A 13,539-nucleotide genomic window follows, 5' to 3' on the forward strand; every position below is an offset into this window, starting at 1 on the left:
TACCAATCCCCGTTGTAGATTTCCAGAGCATATCTAAAGGTTGCCATGTACTGTGCAGCTGGTTATGGATTCTGCAGTTTCAGTGTGTAGCTGATGGCCATCCCTAGGCTATACCCAAAGTCCATTGGTTGTTTGGGCATGGTACCAGATGCAAAGACTGGCTGAATATCACCGCCCACCACATAATATCCCCCTAACAAACCTCAGATGAAGTGAAATTATGGTTATGATCCACAATCTGAAAACCATGGTTTCAGCTATAGAACTACGTTTATTTAGACTGTATGTCTCTAAACAACAGAAAACATCTTACAATAAATAATTAAAAACATAGGAGCATTTTTCACTAACACCTTAAAAAAGCAATTCCTACCTTCCCCCACAGCTTACAAGTTTCATATAAAAACACTCATAATATTCTCAACAAAAACTATTTAAGAATATATCTTAAAACTAATATACAGCCTAAACGTAATTTATTTATTTAAAATGTGCCCCACTTTACTTCTTTGCTAATTTTATCCAGCCATATTCATTGCAGCGAGACCCTTTTTTTATCACTTTCATGTATTTTGCCATGGCAATTGCTATATCGAGGTTTGGCATGTCAGTAAGGAGTTTCATTGCTAACAGGCACAAATTTTTGACAGTCCAATAAAATATGTAAATTGTCACACATAGGGGGTCATTAGGATCGCGGACGGACTTGCGTCCGTCCGCGACCCCAGAGCAGGAGGGAACCTCCGCATGGCATGCGGAGTTCCCTCCTGTGCAATTAGGATGTGACCGCCGCCCTGGCTTTCACATCCTCTATTTTTAACATTGCGGCGGGTGCGGCTTCAAGCTGCACCCGCAGCAATGTTAAAAATGCATGCCTTTCATTTGTATGTAGAAAGTGGCAGGCACCGCGCGGTGCCTGCCGCTTACTGCATACAAATGCAGGGGGGTACCATAGGTACCCCCCATGTGCACCCCCCACCACCCCTTCACCTAGGGGGCCCGCAACGGGCCCCCGCAGTGAAGTTACACATGCTTTTCCACGGCGGAAAAGCCGCAGCGGAAAAGCATGTTTCCGAGCACATCCTAATCTGGCTGACGGTGTCTGAGAGACACCGTCACCATATTAGTGCTTTTCCGCCGCGGTTGTAAGCCAGCCGCGGCGGAAAAGCTGCGGACGGAAACAAGGACCCACCAGCCATCCTAATGTGGCGGTGGGTCTTTGGTGGGTCCGCAGAGGATTTTCCGCATCCTCCGGGCCGGCGGTGGCTTCCACCGGCCCGGAGGATGCGAAAAATCCTCCATCCTAATGAGGCCCTTAGTACCTAGTCCACAGTGACATTTGCTATCAGATTGTACCATTACTGCTTTTCTACTTACATTTGTTACCCAATGGTTGACGCCTATTCTCCATCTGAGCACTTCGACTCTGAGGCCGGAGTTAGGTATTGGTTCCAGGTAAGGGTACCACATTTCGTTCTCCCAGCAATTCATCATATTATGAACGGATGCTTTCTTTCTCAGGTATAATATGTCATTTAACCTGGATACTTCCTTTCCTATTGTTCTAACCTCCCCATTTGTGGCTTCTACCAAGAATGTCACCTGATCGAATTCCACTTTTAGATTTTTACACGTTGTGCACAATTTCATTCTAACCTCTTTGGCCCACTTTAAGTCACTGTGAAATGCCTCCTCCTTGCAACATTGTGATACTTTTGTGACTTCCTCAGATCCTAATCTTTTCCAGAATCTTAACCCCTTAAGTGCTGCCTCGGTGCGTTGGACGACGGCAGCACTACCTCCCCAGTGCTGCGCACGACCATTGGACGTCCATTCAGCACTAGTTCCAATGGACAGCGCAGCACTGGGGAGGGATGTTTACTAGCAGCTATAAGGTTATAAGGGCCACTTGCACCTGCACATTCCATGATGTCAATGGATCATTGTCTCACACATGATGTCACAGATGATGTTGTTGACACCACTGATGACATTACATACTTTATTAACATTTACATCATCGTTGACAACACAGCAAACAGTTGCTGCTTGCCCATCTGATTTTATATTTAGCATCATATGATCTATTTAAACAACTGCATCATTTAACTTGCTTGGTGTGTTTCAGTAGTTGATAATGAATGTGATTGATCATATAAGATAATCTTGGATAGTGTGAAGGTGATTTGAAATCTTTGGCTTGTGGGTGTTTGATATGTTTGTCAGAGGAAATGTGACAGAATAATTTGACAACTGCATACGCTACTCTTAGGTTGGTAATACACTAGTTGATCAAAGGTTTGATCTTGTCATAGCTATTTGCTTGTCTTGGCTTAGCCATCATTTATGGCATCCAGTATATTGCATATTTTAATTGTGTTATATATAGAAGGAAATGTTATTGGGGTGATACAAAAATAGATTTTAGAGAAAATGGTTTACCCATTTTTGAGTGGGGTAAGAGTCCCAGTGGGGCAGATCAAACTGAGAAGGCATCTCAAGGCACATTCCAAACTTTCTGCAACAGTCCTCAGAAAGCAATCATTGTCCAACAATCCCAAACCATGTGGTATACATTTGCCTGAATCGTCACACCTGGGGCATTGACCACTAACAGATTAGTGAATTAGGCCTAGTCTTTTGGGAGTCAGATATGTCCTGCGCAAGAAATGCAATTGCTTCAGATTGAATATAGCATTCTAGAAATCCATCCAAGGTGCTCCTATGCCCTTTTTCAGTTCCTATTGTCAAGTCCTATGCCCAGGTCTTGGGTCCATTTTCCACTTACAATACTGAGGTCCCCATCTAGATCACAGGAAAAAGACTGATTTGCATATAGCTGGGTCTGAACTGAGGTGGCGAAGTGAGCTAAATAATGATAATGTATTCAACCCAGAATTGTGACTGGGGGTCAGCGTCTGAATAGTTTCAGCGCTCTGTCCATCATCTCCTTGTGTTGGCTTTCTTCGCCCTAAGTTGGCAGGGTCCCAGGATGCATGTTTCCAGTTCAGGGAATTGCAGTTCGGGCTGAACTGTTCCCATGAGGCACAGGGTCAAGACTGATTTGCATATAGCTGAGTCTGAACTAAGGTGGCGAAGTGAGCTAAAGAATGATAATGGATTCAACCCAGATCTGTGACTGGGGGGCGAGTGTCTGAAATTTTTCAGCGATCTGTCCATCCTCGTGTTTGCTTTCTTCGCCCTAAGTTGGCAGGGTATGCCCACACATGGGTCACTTACACACTTTGGCACTGGATTCAAGCTAGCCTGGCTGATGAAGGGTGTTACCCAGAACCTGGTCCCAGGATGCTTGTTTCTGGTTCAGGGAAGACCTAGCTTGGCAGTTTGGGCTGGACTGTTCCCAGGAGGCACAGGGTGAAGACTGATTTGCATATAGCTGGGTCTGAACTTAGGTGGCGAAGTGAGCTAAAGAATGATGATGGAATTCAACCTAGATCTGTGACTGGGGATGAGTGTCTGAAAAGTTTCAGCGCTCCATCCATCATCTCCTTGTGTTTGCTTCCCATCTGGATCAGCACACAGTACTCTGTAGAGTACACCTCAGCCGGGTCAGCATTGTATACAGGGTTGTAGCTTGGTCAGTAAGATTGGGGGGGTGAAAGCTTCAGATTTCTAAACAATTGCGCAAGCATATCTTGCTAAAATACATAATGAGAGGCAGGACACGAGGGGGGCTTATGAGGCAGCAGAAAGATGGAAAAGTGCAGATTGTTAGGGGTACTTAAAACACAATTTTTTCAAACTAACCAAGTTTTAAGGCAGAGGCGAGAGTGTGTGAGTATGCGTTTGTTTTTGTCAGTGTGAGCATGTAAAAATCTAGGATGAAATCCGACAGACATTTCACCATACCCAACTGAAAGCACCTGTACTGAACTATTTATGGCTAAATATATTTGTGGAGGGAGTGTAGCACCCTAAACACCCCCTCTCCGAAGTCACATCCTGGTTTCTATTCAGGGTATGATTACAGTCAAATTGGCTGTAACTTTAGAGCCCCATCTCTTATGCCTTTCATCTACTAGCCCTGCATATGCTAAAAAGCGGCTTGTGGAGACACATATATTGCCATTAATTTGGCAAACACGCACAATGTGCCACTATTATAGAGATCCCTAACCACCATCATACCGTATTACTTCCAGCCTTAAAATTGGTATTTTGCTCTTTCTGTCATTGCTTCAATCAGAATGTCAGGGGGGTAGGCCAAGTGGACCAACAAGTGTGCTGGTGTTTCCCCCTCCACTGTACTAACGTGAGAACACATACTATTGACCAAAATCTGTGCCCCATAGGTACTGGACTACTGGAGGTAGTAGACACTGTGAGCAGAGACATTGGGCGCAGCATGTTACTAACGTTCCTGTCCTATGCCCAATTCCTCTGGTTGTCAGTGAGGGCACCATTCGTGGGCAAAAGGCATAGCTGAAGCCCATGCAATATGTTTAGAGCTTGCTGGGCATGACCAAAGGCTCTTTTCATTTAGCCCTGTGGTCAGTGGGATTGGCAATGGAGCTCAGCAAAGGGCTGCACCATTTGAGGTTTTGCGTCTCTCTAGAGACAGACGGAGTTTGTGTCATGACTTATGCCTGAGATCCACTAGACGGGGGTAACTCCATGGCCAGTGGTTGACACTGGAGCCATATCCTGAGCCCAAAGCATCCTAGGCATGCCATGCTGTTAGACTAATTACCTTTGGAGACACAGTAAGTGAATGTAATGCAAGCCAGTATTCTTCACCAAGTGTCCATAGGGCTAGGTCCAGGGCCTCTGGATTTTATAATGGGAGTGGGCATTCAGTGTTTAGGTCTGTAGTGTTTACTGAAAGTTTGTGGCGCCTAACTGAATTACTCATTATAGGCTAAATCTGAACCAAAGTATAGTTCCTTAGAGTAGATCTATAGTCGTGTACATCGTATCTACATTCCTTTTGGCACTTTAAGATTTTTCATATTTCCCTGGCTCAGCTCATAATCATATTCCAGGTCTTTGCCCCATCTCCTGGGACAAGATAATTCTCTTCTGAGGAGCAGGAGGATCAACATCCTCACCACACAATGAAGCCATTAACAGTGCTTGACCCAGTTCCTGGGAAAGGAAGAGATGGTCAGGAAATCTCCAACTTTTAATTAGCTTATCATTACCTGGGCTAGGATGGCCAAGGCCCACAGATACAAAGGAAAAAGGCCAGAGCTCTAGAGATAGACAAAGAAGGGTTTTTTGGTGGGAAGGGATCAGGCAGCTGTGTCTGCTGATGGTAGAGCTGAGGCATCCAATGTAGGCCTTTCTGTAGACCCCTTGAAGTTGGCATGTCTGAGAATGCTATGCAGAAGGATTGAGACATGACACCTTCGGATTGGCATGGGGTGCCTGGCTTCCAGAACTTTCCACCCCCACTTAAAAACCTTGCACAAGGGAGAGACTGATGAGAATACATGGGACCTGGAAGTAACAAAGGCAAACACATGCTGTGCCGGAAGGAGAAGACATCTTATGCCCCTGCAACAATTGACTGAAGGACTTTAACTCCAGCTGAGCCCCAGGGCTAGAACGGGTCTCTCCATGGCCAGCGCCCTCTCCCGCCCCCCTTCATCCCTCCACTCTAAGTACTTCATTAAATCCAGAGCAGGTATAGTCATTAAAAAAAATATTTTTCATGACGAACTCGATAACGGAGGATAATAGAAAGTATGCACTATTATCAGATTACTTAGTACCAGAGTTCCAAGAGTCCCCTGGATGTACAAAGGTTTTGGTCTTATCATGTGACCCAGAGTGTAAAAAGGGGGAATTTAAAGAGAACTTCGTAATACACATGGACACCACTCAGTTACGCCATCTGACCTGATGCTGGGGGAAAAAGGGCCGTTATAGTACCTAAAAGCCTAGTACAAATTCTGTATGTGACTAATGGAACTTGCATTGGTGTCTCTCCCAATTTACTGAACTCTAAAATGGTGTTATTATTATAGCTTAATTAACATTAATTTGCGATACTTAAACACGATTAAACTTTCACAGGAGGACTCATTCACCCTTTTTCCAAATAAATACTTTCCGCATTTACCTATCCAGTCATCGCACACATTCATCAGGTCTTTGTCCTATTAGTTCGGGACTCCTTAATACAGATTAGTGAAGGAGGTGCATTGATCTCTGATGTATATTCAGGAAACTGCGATCTGGTAGGGAGATGCCATGAGTTAAGCTATTCAACTATTATACTGCTGCAATAACTGGTAACCTGTGGGTTACATCTGGAGCTCTGCAGCAAGTGCACTAAACCCTTGAGCTTTTATACTGGGTTTGAACCTGCGACCTTAAGGTTGCATGCCTATCTCTGTAGCAGGCGTATTGGAAAGGGGCGACCACTCGGTCCCCCCGAACGTATGGTTGGGTGCCCCGATCCCCCCGGGAAACCATTTTGGGCGGGAGGCGTGTCTCGGCTGGTATGCCCGAAGTGGCGTAGCCGGGGCGCGCCTTTTCCCGCCCAAGAGGGGTTGTCCTAGACACCTACACCGTTGGACACGCCCCGTAGGCGGTTGGAGGAGGGTCCACGCCCTCCCGAGGAAGAATAAAAGGAGCAACAATCCAAGGAAGCATCCTCTTGTTCCTGTGCTTGGAAGCTGCACCTCCTCGTTGCACGTGAGCCCGAGACGGAACAAGGAGCCAATTTTGAGAACTTGTAATTTTTGTGCTTCTCCTTTCAGTGATTCCGAAGCTTTGGATCCAGGACCTCGAGTCGAATATCCGTGAACGATGCCTGGCAAGAAGGTCGGAAAGAAGGTTGGGACCGAACAAATGCTTCGCATGCTGGTGAAGGACATGGCGAACATGAAGAAGCAGATGGCGGCAATGAATGGTACGGGTAGACCGAAGAAAGTCATCGGACCAGCATTGCCGGGAGTAGTTCCTGCCGGGAGAGGTAAAAGGGCCAGGAATAGGGCGGCAGGAGGGGAGGCCCCGGTTCCCGAGTCACCTCCGGCGAGCCCGGTCAGTCCGGTCGAGGCCCCAGTTCCGATCCCGAACGCGGGACAGCCGATCCCTGTGGTAGTTACACCTGTTAACGAGGGGGATATGCCTCCCGAGCTGGCCGCCCAGTTGGCGGCGTGGTTAGGCAGGAACAACGAGGGTGCTGTGGCACCGGGAGACACGGCCGAGGAGGCCAGGTTAATAATGAAGCAGTTGCGGCAATCGAGAGATGCTGCGAAGGCACCTTGTCCTCTTGTTTCCCCGCAGGTTCCCTCGGAACAACCGGCATCGAGCGTTGGAACAGCAGCAACAACAGTCCCAGCTACTGGTTCGGGTAAGCAGCCGTTGCCAATGGCGGGGAGGGATCGTTACCCTCAAGGAGGGAAAAGGTGGTCCAACATATCCCGATGGATGTGAAAGAAAGGATTTGGGCGGATAAATATGTGAACATGTTTTCACTGTTGACCGATCACTATGAGATAGAGCACGTTAAAAATCAGAAGGAGTTGTTGCATCCGAGTGTATGGCGTGCCAAAATGGCGGGTTTCAGAGTAGATGAAACGATCGCTAATTGGGCCAGGGCATTTGGAATGTTCACTGCAATCATGGGGGAACGCAGGCCTGAAGTATTGTCGGAATTAGCTTGTTACCAGACACGTATTATGGAATTTTATGAAACGTATGAAGGCAATCAATGGATGGGTTATGATAACAAATTTCGTAAGGCCAAGGAGCACAACTCATCCCTGACGTGGGATTGTTTCGACTCCATTTCCTGGCAGAAACAGGTTATGCCGAACACGGCGAAGTCGTCTTCTTTTGGCGGGAATGGGGCGGAGCCTTCCCGCCATTCTTTGGCGGCGCCCTTTCGGGCGGGCGCCAACAGTGATCAGCACACAAAGAATAATGGGAACTCGGGTAGAAAAGGGGTCTGTTGGAGCTTTAACAGAGGCAAGTGCACTAGGCCACAAGGGACATGCAAGTTCAGGCATGAGTGTGCAGGGTGCGGACAATCTTCACACCCCGAGAGTTCGTGCAGAGCCAAGAATGGTGATACAGGAGGTAGAGGAGGGGCCAAACAGGTCTAATATCGACCGAGGGGCACCGTTACCTACTCCCGTTGACATCATGGCAATGATCCCTTGGCTGAACGAATACCCTGATCATGTCTCCGCCGGGGTGTTGCGAGACGGTTTCTCATATGGTTTCCACATCCCGGCGGGGGATTTTCGGGGGGAAGCACAGTGTAAAAACCAACTATCGGTTCAACAAGATACGGCGGTGGTACAGGCAAAGATTGCAAAGGAGGTGGCCCGAGGTCGGGTTGCGGGACCATATGGGAACCCGCCAGTTGTTAACTTTGTTTGTTCACCGTTGGGAGTAGTCCCCAAGAAGGACCCAGGTGAGTTTAGGTTAATTCATAATTTGTCCGCTCCTAGGGGTCTTTCGGTGAACAATGCGATTGACCCAGGAGTTTGTTCGGTGCGGTATGCATCCTTTGATGAGGCCGTCGCCATTTTGAATCGCCTGGGGCCCGGAGCGCTGATGGCTAAATCAGATATCGAGTCAGCGTTCCGGTTGCTCCCGGTACACCCACAGGATCAGCGTCTCTTAGGTTTTGTGTTTCAAGGACGCTACTACATGGATAAATGTATGCCGATGGGTTGCTCCATCTCTTGTGCGTATTTTGAGAAGTTCAGTACTTTTTTACAATGGGCGTTCACCAGAGCCACGGGCTTTACGCAGGTTATGCATTACCTTGATGATTTTCTGTTTCTGGGGGCGGCCGGGGACACGGAATGTGCACAGGCTTTGAGAGAATTCTGTAATCTCATGAAACGATTTGGCGTGCCATTGGCACCAGGCAAGACAGTGGGGCCATCTACTTCACTCGAGTTTCTGGGAATTGAGCTCGATTCGGTAGAGGGGTGCTTCCGTTTGCCCAAGGAGAAGGTAATGAAATTTAAGGCCTCGCTTGAAATGTGCCTCGGCGAGAGAAAAGTAACTCTCCATCAGTTGCAACAAGCTGTGGGTCAGCTTAACTTTGCCCTTAGAGTGATACCGATGGCTCGCCCCTTTTCCCGCTCTATCGCACAAGCCATGGTTGGCCTCAAGGAAGGGCACCACCGCACAAGACTGTCAGCAGAGGTTCGCCAGGATATGCGCATATGGCTGGCATTTCTGGCAGATTTCAACGGTCGCGTCGTGTGGAACAAACCGCCAGCTTCCTCCGAGGAGCTGGGGTTGTGGACCGACTCGGCAGGGAGTGTGGGTTTTGGCGCCATATTTGGTAATCAATGGTCGGCACGAACATGGCCGGCGTGGTGGCACGATGGTGGGCTCACAGGTAACATTGGGTTTCTTGAGCTGTTCCCCATTCTGGTGGCCTTGAAAACATGGCCAGAGGGGTTTCGTGATCGCTCTGTGGTGTTCTGGTCTGATAATATGACCGTTGTTGAATGTATCAATAATCAGGCAGCACGCTGCAAATGGATTTTGAGATTGCTGAAAGAAATTGTCCTGCTATTTATGAGACTAAACGTCCACTTTAGGGCAAGACACGTGCCGGGGGTACTGAACCAGGCAGCTGATGCACTCTCTCGTTCCCATATGCAGGCCTTCCGGGGTTTTCTGCCCTCAGCGGACTTGGTGGCGGCACCATTTCCCGAAGCTCTCTGGTCTCTCGGTGCCCCGGATTACAAAACCTCGTGGGAGAGAGTCTAGCACCCAGGACAAGGAAGGCATATGAAGGAGCGTTCCGTTCCTATTGGTCATTTTTGGGTTCAGCTAGGGGGGAGCATTGGGGGCAGGAGGAGTATGTCCTGAAATTTCTAGTATCATTACATCAGGCAGGCAGATCAGTGGCTACAGCCAATAGGCACCAGGCCGCCATTTCCTTCATGGCGCGGGCCCATGGCATCCAGGACCCCACATCGTCCTTTCTCGTAAGGAAAGCACTGCGTGGGTGGCAACGCCTTGAGGGTCGTAGAGTGGATGAGAGGCACCCGATAGGTCTAGCAAGGTTGTCCCTGTTAATGTCCGTACTCCCTGCGACATGTTCATCTCAATCAGAGACGGTGCTGTTCCGGGCCGCTTTTGCATTAGCATTCCATGGGGCTATGCGGGTAAGCGAACTGGTAGCGAGGCATAAGCAGGATACGGGGGGAGGTCTGTGTCGAGAACACATTCAAATTAAGGGGGAGACGATGGTAGTCTCAATAGCCAGGTCCAAGACCGATCAGGGAGCGATCGGGGACAGTGTGGTAGTCCAGCGGATTCCGGGGTCTCCCGCGGAGGAGTATTTAGCGCAGAGGGCGGCATCATGGGGGGGAAGCTTGCTGAGGCACACCGACGCCACCCCACTGACTAGGTTTCAGTTTCAGCGGGTGTTAACAATGGCAATCGCGGCAGCGGGCTTGAACCCGAGCGATTTTGGGACCCATTCCTTCCGGATAGGGGCTGCTACAGAGGCTACAGCCAGGGGTCTGAGTGTTGAAAAGGTGAAACAGTTGGGGCGTTGGTCCTCGAATTGTTATAAAAGGTATGTGCGGTTGCACATGTTGTGAAGCTAATGTCATGCACTCACGCTTCTTGTTTTCTGTTTGGTTTACAGTTTCGCGAGCAGGCTTTGCGGGGCGGACTGTGCAGTTGACCCGGCACCTGGGGACCAGCGGTCAAAGATCACCGGCTGAGGGAAGAGTGGTGTGGGTCGTTGGCCACTCATACGTGAGGCGCGCCGCAGACGTATTCAAAGCAGGTGACATGATTCACGTGGCTGGGGAATACGGGTACAGGGTGACCTTCCACGGAAGGGGCGGGCTCTGTATTGACCAGTTTCAAAGTTTTATGGAGGGACTGTTAGGGCGGACGAGGTCACCGCCATCTGTAATCATAGTGCATCTTGGGGGCAATGATTTGGTGACCATTGGTCGACGAGTACTTCTCGAGTTAATTTTATCCGCAGTAAGTTGGTTGGCGAGAAGGGTACCGGGGTGCACGATTGCATGGTCACACATGATTCCTCGGAAGGTGTGGCGGGGGGCCCTCTCTGTGTCAGCCTTGAATCAGTTGGTAAAGAAGGTTAATAACAAACTGGGTAGGTTGTTTCGTACAGTAAAATTGCATAGTATTCCACATGGATGTATCCGGGGGGACCATATGTATCTGGAGGATGGGGTCCATTTGTCCCGGGAGGGGAATGTCTTACTCATAGGAGACTTCATAGCTTGGTTAAAGAATTTGTGTAGCCATGACCTTTAGTAGGAGTTTTGTGGGGGGTCCGGATAGCCGGTCAACTATCCGGCCTGTGGCGGTAAGGTCATGATCGGTGAGCAGTAATTGGAAGATCCCTAGAGGTGGGGCGCCACCCATTATGGATGGGAGCGCCCGGGGGGAGGCGGCCATTGGCCCCTCACACGGGGAGGCGGTACCCTCTAAGGATGGGGCCGCCGAAAGGGAAGGCAGTCATAGGCCCCTTGGGGTGGGAGGGGGGTCTACGCTACCTTCTAGACACTTCACACGAGTCCTCAGACGACCACCAAGATGGCGTCGAGTAAATATGGGGCCCCCGCTAAGACAAGGGAAATTGGAAGTTGGCACAGAGGTACAGTCCTCTGTGCGCCCGCCCCTCACAAGTAAGGGGGGGAGTTCTGGTATTAGGGATCTGACACCGGTTAGGACCTTGCCGTTGGCCCGTAACGTTAGGATGTACAATTTGAATTTTGAGAAATGCATTTACAGGATGTTTTAGAATCGGCTAGGAGAACCTTTGTATTAGAGATATGTTAAGGTTAGCCAATAAACATCGTAATGTGTAAATGAAATTGTACATGATATGAAACTGTTATTTTAATGTTTTAATTTTGTTTCATATTTTTAATAAATACGGCCGGGAGGGTAACTCCCTCCCGCCTTCCAAAAGTTCAAGAACCGTTTCCGTCTTCCCATTCTTGGGGATTGTGTTGGGAGGGGGTGACGGGTATCCTGGCCATATGGAAAGGGGCGACCACTCGGTCCCCCCGAACGTATGGTTGGGTGCCCCGATCCCCCCGGGAAACCATTTTGGGCGGGAGGCGTGTCTCGGCTGGTATGCCCGAAGTGGCGTAGCCGGGGCGCGCCTTTTCCCGCCCAAGAGGGGTTGTCCTAGACACCTACACCGTTGGACACGCCCCGTAGGCGGTTGGAGGAGGGTCCACGCCCTCCCGAGGAAGAATAAAAGGAGCAACAATCCAAGGAAGCATCCTCTTGTTCCTGTGCTTGGAAGCTGCACCTCCTCGTTGCACGTGAGCCCGAGACGGAACAAGGAGCCAATTTTGACCCACCCACCAACCCCTGATGGCAGCGATTTGTATTGCAATAAAGTCGATTAATGAGGGTATTATCTCTTTTTCAGGTTGATTCTAATAAAGTTGGGATTGTTTGATGTGACAATAAAATGGTTGCTCCTTTAGCATGTATTTAGGCGAAGTATCGCAGCTGAGTTGAAAGAGGTGTTATTGCATAGTTAGAAGTTTATACTTGAAATGCCCAGTATAACTGTTTATTCCGTCCTCATTAGGTTAAAAAAAGTCGTATTTATTGTTTGGTCGGGCGGTAAGGTCATGATCGGTGAGCAGTAATTGGAAGATCCCTAGAGGTGGGGCGCCACCCATTATGGATGGGAGCGCCCGGGGGGAGGCGGCCATTGGCCCCTCACACGGGGAGGCGGTACCCTCTAAGGATGGGGCCGCCGAAAGGGAAGGCGGTCATAGGCCCCTCCCTGGGGAGGAGGGGCCTATACGGCGGATGTGGTAAGCAGTGTGGGGTGGGAGGGGGGTCTACGCTACCTTCTAGACACCTCACACGAGTCCTCGGACGACCACCAAGATGACGTCGAGTAAATATGGGGCCCCCGCTAAGACAAGGGAAATTGGAAGTTGGCACAGAGGTACAGTCCTCTGTGCGCCCGCCCCTCACAAGTAAGGGGGGGAGTTCTGGTATTAGGGATCTGACACCGGTTACGACCTTGCCGTTGGCCCGTAACGTTAGGATGTACAATTTGAATTTTGAGAAATGCATTTACAGGATGTTTTAGAATCGGCTAGGAGAACCTTTGTATAAGAGATATGTTAAGGTTAGCCAATAAACATCGTAATGTGTAAATGAAATTGTACATGATATGAAACTGTTATTTTAAAGTTTTAATTTTGTTTCATATTTTTAATAAATACGGCCGGGAGGGTAACTCCCTCCCGCCTTCCAAAAGTTCAAGAACCGTTTCCGTCTTCCCATTCTTGGGGATTGTGTTGGGAGGGGGTGACGGGTATCCCGGCCATATAACACATATACACATTTCTGCAGAAGGTACATTAATCCACTTAGTTCGCTGCTACGGAACCATAACATGACCAGCATGCATGCATTGCCATTTGAAAAGAAATAAAGCACATAATGAAACTAGGGTTGCCACCTTTCCAAATACCGGATATTTATTGTTTTATTAGTCTGCAAAGGCCCGAACATGAAGGAAAATCATATGTATTAATTTGTTGCATAACTTTTCTCCCTTTG

General features: G+C 48.8%; 1 protein-coding gene across 1 annotated transcript in view; it reads left to right on the forward strand.

The window, feature by feature from the left end:
- LOC147716989 (uncharacterized) overlaps positions 1-13,539 on the forward strand; it is a 555,946-nt gene that overhangs the window by 133,925 nt on the left and 408,482 nt on the right. The gene's annotated exons all lie outside the window — the stretch shown is intronic.

Source organism: Lissotriton vulgaris, chromosome 5, assembly GCF_964263255.1.
Source record: "Lissotriton vulgaris chromosome 5, aLisVul1.2, whole genome shotgun sequence".
Classification (NCBI taxonomy): domain Eukaryota; kingdom Metazoa; phylum Chordata; class Amphibia; order Caudata; family Salamandridae; genus Lissotriton; species Lissotriton vulgaris.